We start from the raw sequence: 9,690 nt of genomic DNA, 5'->3' as shown, positions 1-9,690 counted from the left end.
CTAAATATGATGATCTCCTTTTCCTTTGGTTTTACTGCTAATGATGTAATTTCATTTTTCCTTAGGGTTATACCATTGTGTGTGTATGTATGTCTATCTGTGTATCACCGTTTGATCCATTCATATGTTCTTGTGCACCTATGCTGATTCCATAACTTGACTCTTGTGAATAGTATTGCAATAAACATGGGTTTGCAATTATCTTTTGTATAATGAATTATGCTTCTTTGAATGTATGCCCAAAAGCGATACACCAAGATCCATACAGTAGTTCTATTTTTAATTTTCTGAGGAACTGCCATACTTATTTCCATAGCTATTAGAGGAATTTATATTCCCAGCAACTTTGTGTAAGTATTACTTTGTCCCCACATGGTCACCAGAATTTTTTGTTGTTTGTTTTCATGATGAGAGCCATTCTGACTGGAATGAGATGGCATCTCAAATTTCTTTTGATTTGCATTTCCTTTATGTCTAAGGATATTGAATTATTTGCTCACGAATTTATTGGCCATTTGTAATCCTTCTTTTCAAACCATCTGTTTGATCCATTTACCCACTTATTAATTTGAATTTCTTTTCCTTTTACTGTTTACTATCTTGGGTTCTTTATATATTCTGGGTATTTATCCCTTGGCAGATTAACAGCCAGCAAAGATTTTCTAACAATCTGAAGATTATCACTTCTTTCTAGCAATTGTATCCTTTGATGCACAGAAGTTTGGGAATCTGGTGCAATCCCATTTATCAACTCTTGCTCCTAGGTATTGGAGTCTAATTTGGAAAATAGTTGCTAGTGCCTATATCTATATGTGTTTTTTCTCTAGGAGGTTAAAAGTTTCAGGTCTTACCCTGAGGTTTTCGATCTATTCTGAATTTAATTTTGTACAGAGTAAGAGATAAGGATTGAATTTCAGTTTTCTACCTGAGGATATCTAATTTTTCTAGAACTATTTGTTGAAGAGTCTGTCTTTCTCTTCTCCATCAGAAATTTTTTGCAAATTTGTGAAGAAGAAGAAGGCATTGGCTACATGGACTTTTGAGAGGTGATATTCCATTCTATTCCATTGATGTGCATGTCTGTTATGTGTAATATATGCTGTTTTTATTACTATGGCTCTTTAGTTTAAGTTGCTCTTTTTGCTTATGTTTGTTTTGGCTGGTGAAGTTTTGTCAAGCTAAGTTTAACTTGTTCTTATTGCTTAGCATTGTTTTAACTATTTGGTGTTTTTGTACTTCCATATGAACATGAAGATTGATTTTTCTATTTCAGTAAGGACTGTCATTGGGATTTTGATGGAGTTTGCATTAAATCCATTATCACATTTGGTGATATAATCATTTTTACCATATTAATTCTTCTATATGTCTGAGATTTGAAACTATTTATCTGGTTACCATAAGTTGTTGTACACTCATGAAAGTGTTGTTAGGGCCATTCAGTGAGAGAAAGTACATAAAATTTATGTAGGGCTAGGCAGAGAATTAACAAACCTGATGGTCAGGAATGATGATATGGTCATCGATTTCAAAGAATCTCCTTCTGGATTCTTGACATCCACATCAGTCATAACATACATTAGGGTCTTGTAAGACAAAGCCTTATATATAGCCTGGGGAAAAAATGACAGATAGTCTGACAATCCAAAGTGAAGCACTCTTCTACTTAAAATATGGAAGGAGTTGATGACAGTTTTCCTGGATTGTTAATGTGCCATTAACTTCCAGAGACTGACCACTTCCTTATCTACAGACACCAAGAAAAGCTTGAGGACTTAGCTCCTCCAGTGCCAGGCTCCTTCTTGATCCTGCCCATATTCCCAAGTGGAATACACTTTCATTTTGCTTTCCCTTTGTTTTGCTACCCCTTAAATCTCTTCTGAGTGCCATCTTTGAATTCTTTCTCTGATGGTCAAGAGAATTCATGCCCTTGGACTCAGTGACTCAAATGTGGGGACATGAAAAGATCCATGTTAGAGTTTAGGGCCAGATTCAAATATGGGGACTCCCCTGTTTTCTGTACTAGGGTTACCCCAGGTGACAGGCCCAGAGTCTAGCTCCCAGTGTAATCTGGTTTTTATTAGTACCCACTGGCAACTTGAAAAGTGCAAAGTTCCAAATCTTGAATCTGTAGAAATATCTGAGAAAGTATTTTTCTATCATTTTCACTTCACATTCTTCCAAAAATATCTTTGTATGTTGTCACTGTTTTTATTGATCTAGCGACCAAACCCAGGTATACTATGTAGGATCAGGATAACTGCCTTTCCAGAACTTTTATAAGACTTTCAAATAGGCAATCTTACCAGTGAGGTTTTTACACAAAGAGGAGTGATGGTTACAAAGAAAAGGAGACTAAACTATTTCACACACTTATTGGCAGTCTGTTTTTACAAACCTCATCACTGTAGTTACAAGGTCAGCAGCTGTGGTCTCATTCATGTTCATAGACCAGGAAGAAAAAATAGTCCTCTAAAAATACCAGTTTTTGTAGCAATTCAGTCAATAATACCAAGACATTTGATGACATCCAACTGTTCTTTCATTTCAAGCAGGCTACAGAGAAAACCCTATGTGACTCCTAAAAGACTATATGAGTTTCCAAGGGCTTTCATTTAATAACATATATTTATTTTCCTCATAATTCTGGAATATCGAGGTGTTAGCTGGATGATTTCTCCTAATATCTCTTTCCATCACTTAAAGACTCTCATCTTGATCTCTGTGCTCCCCTCATGTTCTCCTGTGCCTCTCTGTGACCTTTTGGCTTCCTCTTATAAGAAGTACAAGCTAATTGGATGAGAGTCTGTTAGACTGAAAAAAGTCATGGAAGGATAGGCAGGAAATGGTACAACATCCTTACAAGTTTTACTTGGGAGAAGGAATGTGAGGAGGGGGTCTCCAGCAGATGCAAGAACCCAAAGTACACTACAGATTGGGAGTAGATATAGGATGTTAGTGGAGAAGTACCAGGAAGTTTGCTGGGTGGGAAAATTCTTTTGTGGTTAGCTTAGGGACACAAGTAGTCATGAGGTCTGCCATTCTTTGGAGCCAGGTGGGGAGTTTCTAGTAAATAGGTAAAGGTGTATGTTCCTTTTTCTTTGTATCTGGATGGGGAGTATATAGTAAGTCACACACAAAGGAGAGGAGGAATGTTCCTGATGTGGCTGCCCTTATGTTCACCTAATAGGGTGAACATAAATCACCCCAATTAGCTGATTTAATATTGATTATAATTTTGAAGAAAATGTCCATAGAGTCATACAGGTTGAGGTTCTATTTTAACTTTAGTGAGTCCTAAGCCAAAACAAAATAAACACAGCCAAGAGATAGAGGAGAAAGATTTATTACCTTCAGCAGGTAAGGAGAACATGTAAGTTCTTCCCAAAGTGATAGTCTACTGAACCATGGAAACTGGTGATTTTATACATCATGGTTAATTGAAATATGTACTTATGAGGCCTGGTCCTCCCACAGGAAGACAAGCTTTAAGATAGCTGCAACACAGAAGTTATCATGCTGGCCTAATTCAGTTATGGGTTGGTGCATTCTGATGTCAGTCACAGTAGGTAAAATTCTGTCCAACTGGAGGTGAGGAGTGAACAGTGCCCACTAAGACACAACAATAGGCGAGGGTGGGCTTTCACAATCCTGACTGGGCTTTTGAGTGAGGCTGGTGAGCTTGGGATCCACCTGAAGTCTCCATGTCCTCTGCTAAGCAAGCCCAGATGGTTCTGACAAGATGTTGATGTGAATTGTGGGTCATAAGCAGATTCATAGGAAGGACACTGGACAGCCCAAGAGCCAGAGTGGTGTGTGTGGATGGCGTCCTGTTGAGGAGGAGGCCATGAGCAGCTGTGGAGGGACTGTGCCTACCCACTGCCTGCTCCTTGGTCTACAGGTCCCTAGCCACCAGTAGGGCAGCAAGGGCTTGCATTCCCTCTATCTGGGAGTGGGGGGGTGGCACTTCAGTCACATTACATCTTTGTAATTGTTGAGCTATTTTTTACCTTTCTTGCCATTGTTACCTTTTTTGCTTTCCCTGTCTGATGAGAATGAAATACTATCTGTTCTTGCATAAATTAATCTACCATACATGTATTTGTCACTTGGCTGTCTCCCTGTGAAGACAGGGAGAGAATCTTATGCTCACTGTCTATGAGAATCTCTTGCTCATTCTTTTGTTCTGTTGAGATATTTGTGTTTTGCTTAAGAATACATCGTATCCCATTTTTTCCAGATTGCAAATGCTTTTGTAGAAATGTGTACTGCAAACATCTTTCTTACTCCATGCTTTCTCTTTGCACACTCTTCATATCATTTCCTGAACAGAAATTCCTAATTCTAATGAATTCTCACAAATGTTTGCTATATTTTTTTGTTTCTTAAACAAAAGAGAAGTCTGTGACGTTAACCCAGTGGCACAGAGCTGAGGAGCCTGCAAGGCAAAGCCTCCTGGAATAGGGAAATAAGAACCTTAGGAGTTTTTCAGTGAAAGTCTTGGAGCACATTTTCACTAATTAAAAAAAATGACTACTTTTAAAAATTTAGAAATGAAAGTTATCCTTACCTCAACCCTAGTCTGAGGAGCAAGAGATGGAATGGAAACTAAGGAGCTACCTGTCTGTTGATGTCACCTCTGGAATCCAACCCATAAAGCATTACATCCTTCAGAGTCCATGGAAGCAAGCATTTCCCTTAGAAATCCCAGGAGTTCTGCTAGGGAAGATTGTCACTGAAAAAGCAGTGGAAGTTGAAGCTCTAAGAATATATGTTCCCAAAGCTGCTATAACTCATGATGTACCGAACAAAAATGCAAAAGTTAAGTCCCCGGGATATCATAAAAGAGAGTTCCTTGGTCAGTTAGAGGGACTTGCAGAACCTAGGAGGGAACTCTCAGAGATAAAGACTACATTGGAAAAGCTCATGAACTCTGAAAGGAGGCTATTACAGGACAGCAAAGACTTTCAGATCAGCTCCAAGTACAGACAGAGGTGATTCATGAATTTTAAAAATTACTGGTAGCTTCTGTTGGGGATGATCTTCAGTAGCACTTTGAATGTGTAGAACGTGAGAAGAATGAACTTATTTTAGAAAATGAATCCCTAGGTCGAAACACAGTTCAGCTTTCCGAACAGTCAGAACGTAGGTCAATACTGTGATGTATAGTGAAGTAAATTCCTCACAAGCAGGGTACTGACAGATGAGTTAACAAACTCAAGAGCAGTTTTACAGCATCAAAACCATGATGCTTTATAATCACCTGATAATCCATTTTCTTGATTTCACCGACCACATTACTTGCTACAAAGAAAAATATTGGATGATTTCATCCCTACACTAGATATGAAAATATAACTTTCAATTGCTGTATTCATCACCCAGGAGAACTTATTACCCTCTAACATTCATTCAGTATGTTGGACACAGGCCTGTTAGCCAATAGTCATTATTTGGAAGCAGAGGTTCTTATAAAGCTAGAAGTAATATCAATTCCTCTTTACATAATTAATATCCACAAAGATATCTCATGTATTGGACTCCAGATTATCCTTTCTTAATAAATATCTCACAGTTAAAAAAGAGGGAAACTGAAGATATGTTTAGAGAATATTTCCCAGCCAATACGGTGTTTATGTAAAAAAAAAAGGATAAAAGAAAAATTCTGTAAGCGTGTTTTAGTCCCTTAATTATTTATCCTGTTAGATATTTTATATGAACAGATTTCATTTTGGTGCACTAAAGCAAGGACAGGTAAACATAACCATGAGTCACATGTGGCCACACACATTCACTTACTATTGTCAAAGATGTTTTTGTATATGACACCATACTTGAGTAGATGCACCAAGGCCCTCAATGCCTGGTACTTTACAGAAAAAGTTTTCTAACTCCTAAATTAATAGTTGGGAGTACAGGTAGAGGTAATTGTATTTATTTTATGGTAGTTTTGGGGCTATAAAAAAGGCTTACAGGGATACTAAGGTGAAGGGGCAAAAAAGCGCAATAATATAAATTAGGAAAATAAAAAATGTTTTAGAACTACACTAATAAGTACTTAAAACATCTTGTGCTGGGGTTTTCAAGGAATTCTGTGCTCTGAATGGATTCAAATATGACATATATTAAGGAAACAGAGTCTTAACGGTTGACTCATTTTGACAAATGAGAAACAGCTAGCTTGATATTATAATATGTGGTGGAAAAGGTGTAATTTTCTAGGACACTGTAGAAACTAAAAGAAAATGCAATTCATAAATTCATATGTAATATTTATGTTATATGGTAAAACATCATAAGATGCCTTTTTATTGGCTTTTAAAAATATTCACAAAACATTTATGCCAAACCATACAAGGTAGGTACAGAAGTGCCTATCAGAAATCTTCAAAAGACACATTTGGTCATAATAATATACTTTAATCTCAACAAAGTTTTTTTGTCTGATTATCTAAGTTATACTCACAGTTTCAAGAGGCAATAAATTTCTCTGCCTTCAAAACAAACAAACAAAAATAAACAAATAAAAATAAGAAGCCTAAATTCTTTTAAAATTCAATATGAGACATAACTCATGTCATACAGTGCTTACTTGGCAAACGTAAGTCCCTAGGTGCAGTCACCAAACCAAGGGAAGGGGGACACTAGAACAAAACCACTTTTCTAATAATAGATTAAACTAATGGAGTTTTTCTCTAAAATCAATTTTTGCTTTTCAATGTATGCATGTTTTATATGATATAAAACAAGAAAAAAATGTCAGTTGATGTATGCATGGAGCTCACATTTCTAAATTCATTTTTGGCTAAATTTTTATTAGAATATAATATTTCTACAATGGCTACATTGTGATATTTACATAGGATTTACAATATATTTTAATTTTAGTTAGATTTACCTCCTCCATCCTTATCTCTTTTCCCCATGCCCCTCTTCTTAGAACAATTTCAGCAGGTTTCATTCTTCTATTTTCATATATGAATAAAAATATATCCCTAATATTTATACTCATTATCCCTTTCCTTATTCCCTGGCCAGCCTCTAGAAAAGGCCTATTTTATCCTCCTGTCCATCATTTTTTAAGTGCATACTGATTGTCCAAGGGGTTTTACATTGGTATTTCAGGGGTATAGATATCTTGCTTTAATCAAATTAATCCTTCTATTGTTTAATATTTCTCTGTCACCATGTTCCCCTAATATTCAATGACTTACACTACATTACATTATATTTATATTCAAATATAGATGAGTTATTTCAATATTTTTCATTTTCTTACATTCTTTCCATCTCCCACCTCCCATCATGCACTCAAACAAACCCACTAAAACAGTTTCATTCACTCTCTCACTATATAAATGCATGAATTGCCATATGCATGGACCTATCTGTTCTTAATTCTCACAAACTGTGGAAGGTCAAGGACATTGAAGAATTTGCCACCTCCTGTGCTGAGGAGGCAGACACTATGGAGTTTGATTTCTATGAATTCTTTCAGCAGCAGTAAGAAACCAGGCTTTCTTGCAAGTTAAATATATGTGACCAAAGGTGAATCATCCAAATGTAACCATCATTAGGTCGCAGTAGTCAAAACTGTGCAAATCTTCTGAGAAAATGACAGAAGCACTATTCTAATGTCTGCAACAGCTGAATCAGGCAGCTGGTTGGCCTGGTTGGAGAATTACTGCTTTTTCTGTCTCTCCTTAATAGCAGCTTCCTTGCTGTGTGATTTCAAGCTAGACATGGAGATGTTCTTTTTAATTTAATAACATTTGTTAACATGTCTTAAGAAATCTATTGTTTTAAAGATAAATGGAAATATTTTATCATTTGTAGTGAACATCTGTAATAAACACAGTGGGAGATTTTCTAATGTTAGAAATTTCTCAACAGTTTTTCATTTAGTTTTGGGATTTTTTATCTATTGTTGCTGTTTTCCTGTTTTGTTTTTTGAGACTCTCATCGGAGGTGCAAGAGAGAATGTCAGTTCTATTCCTAGGGCAACTCATATATGTATGTAGTGAGAGAACAAGACTGTATTAGTGGGTCTGTCTGAGGGAATGATAGGAGGTGGGAGAGGGAGAGGACAGACTGGCCACAAAATTGAGGTTCTCCTGCCTCAGTCTTCTGAGTGCTGGGATCACAGATGTGCAATACCACACTTGGATTATGGTCACTATTGTTTACAATTTTAGCGAAACGCTGATTTATTTATTGTCCCTATCTTCTACAAGAGTGAGAACTGTGTATTTTGCTGGTTGGCATTTTTATCAACCAACAAAAAATATATACACTTTTTGCTCAATGGATATGGTTATATCTTGATTATAGTCACCCCCATTTTCTAGTTGTAGGGGTAATTGTCTGAATGAGGTTCCGTCCTCATCCAGAACCTCATCCAGACTTGGTCAGAATAAGAAGTGTTGTGACTTGCTTTGTTATTTTGCTATCTTAGCATTGTTTTTTCCACAAAAGAGACATGAGAACAGTGTGCATATGAAGAATGTTTTCAAATGAAGCCCAAACAGGAAGAATAAGGAAGTAGAATAACCAAAAAAGGAGGAAAAGCCAACAAAGGGTATGCCTCCGAGCTTGACAACTACTGGGAACAAGCTGATCTCTTTTGCAGATAAGTTCTTGGCCCAGTTTGTGAGTTTCTCAATGATACACTGAGCTATGGGAAGCTGACCCCTTTATCTCTTATGTAACCATTGATCATCAGCCATCTGCTCTCCTCTATGAATTATTTGGGTGACTTCTGTTAGATTTGGAGCAATGTCTAGGGATAAATAATGGAGTTGAGGTTTAAATAAGGTTGGGGCTCTGTCTCTGTGCAAATGACTTCCCAGCACATGAGTAACTTGGCAGAGCAGTGAGGCCAGGGACAACAAAGGATCTGTGCATTTGTTTCTTTGAAGTGTTCAGTGACATTCATTCCTCCCTCTAAATGGCACTTTCCTCTAACCTTTCAAGGCTGGCAGTCACATTTCAAAGAGAACTTAGAATGTTTAATAAGACATACCACAGTTCCTGCTGACATTTAGTATGTCATTCTACAGGCCTTGTTATTTATGAATTGGAGTTACTGAAAATTTATACTTAGAACTATGTGGTATACATGAAGAAATACATCAAGAAAGCATATTAGGGATGGATGAGGCTCAGTTTTAAAGTGTTTGCCTAGCATGCATGATACTCTGGGTTCAGTCCCAGCACCAAAAAAGAAAAGACAAAAAAATGAACAAGAAAGCACACCTGCAACACTAGAAGATATTACTAATACATCTTTGTAATTTCTTAGTATTACCCATTAAATTACATGGTAGATCATTGTGCTTGTTTCATCTCCTGCACAGAGTTTTATAACATTTAATAATTTTATAAATTGTTTTCAGTATTTGAACTCATTTTACCATGTTAATGAATACAATAATCACAGTTTTAGATTTCAAATAAAATAAATTTCAGTCACCTTGATCATCAGAACGTCTGAAAAGCACACAAAGCTTGTAAGCAATACTGTGCTTTATTCTCAGAATACTGAATATTGGGTCAGTTTATTTTTGCTTACTAGAGTGTCACAGCACTGCATCCTTTATGAACATAGCTCATCAGTCATAAAAGATAGTCAGAAGACAGTGGCAAAATTGCTGAAAACTGCAAACCAACAACAGGAAGCCAGACATTAAC

At 36.6% G+C, this 9,690-nt stretch overlaps 1 pseudogene; it reads left to right on the top strand.

The window, feature by feature from the left end:
- The first annotated feature begins 4,526 nt into the window (after positions 1-4,526).
- Positions 4,527-5,259, top strand: LOC141416083 (golgin-45 pseudogene; annotated as a pseudogene).
- The last annotated feature ends 4,431 nt before the right edge of the window (positions 5,260-9,690 follow it).

Source organism: Castor canadensis, chromosome 14 (assembly GCF_047511655.1).
Source record: "Castor canadensis chromosome 14, mCasCan1.hap1v2, whole genome shotgun sequence".
NCBI lineage: Eukaryota > Metazoa > Chordata > Mammalia > Rodentia > Castoridae > Castor > Castor canadensis.
This window is presented reverse-complemented; position numbering and strand designations above follow the sequence as displayed.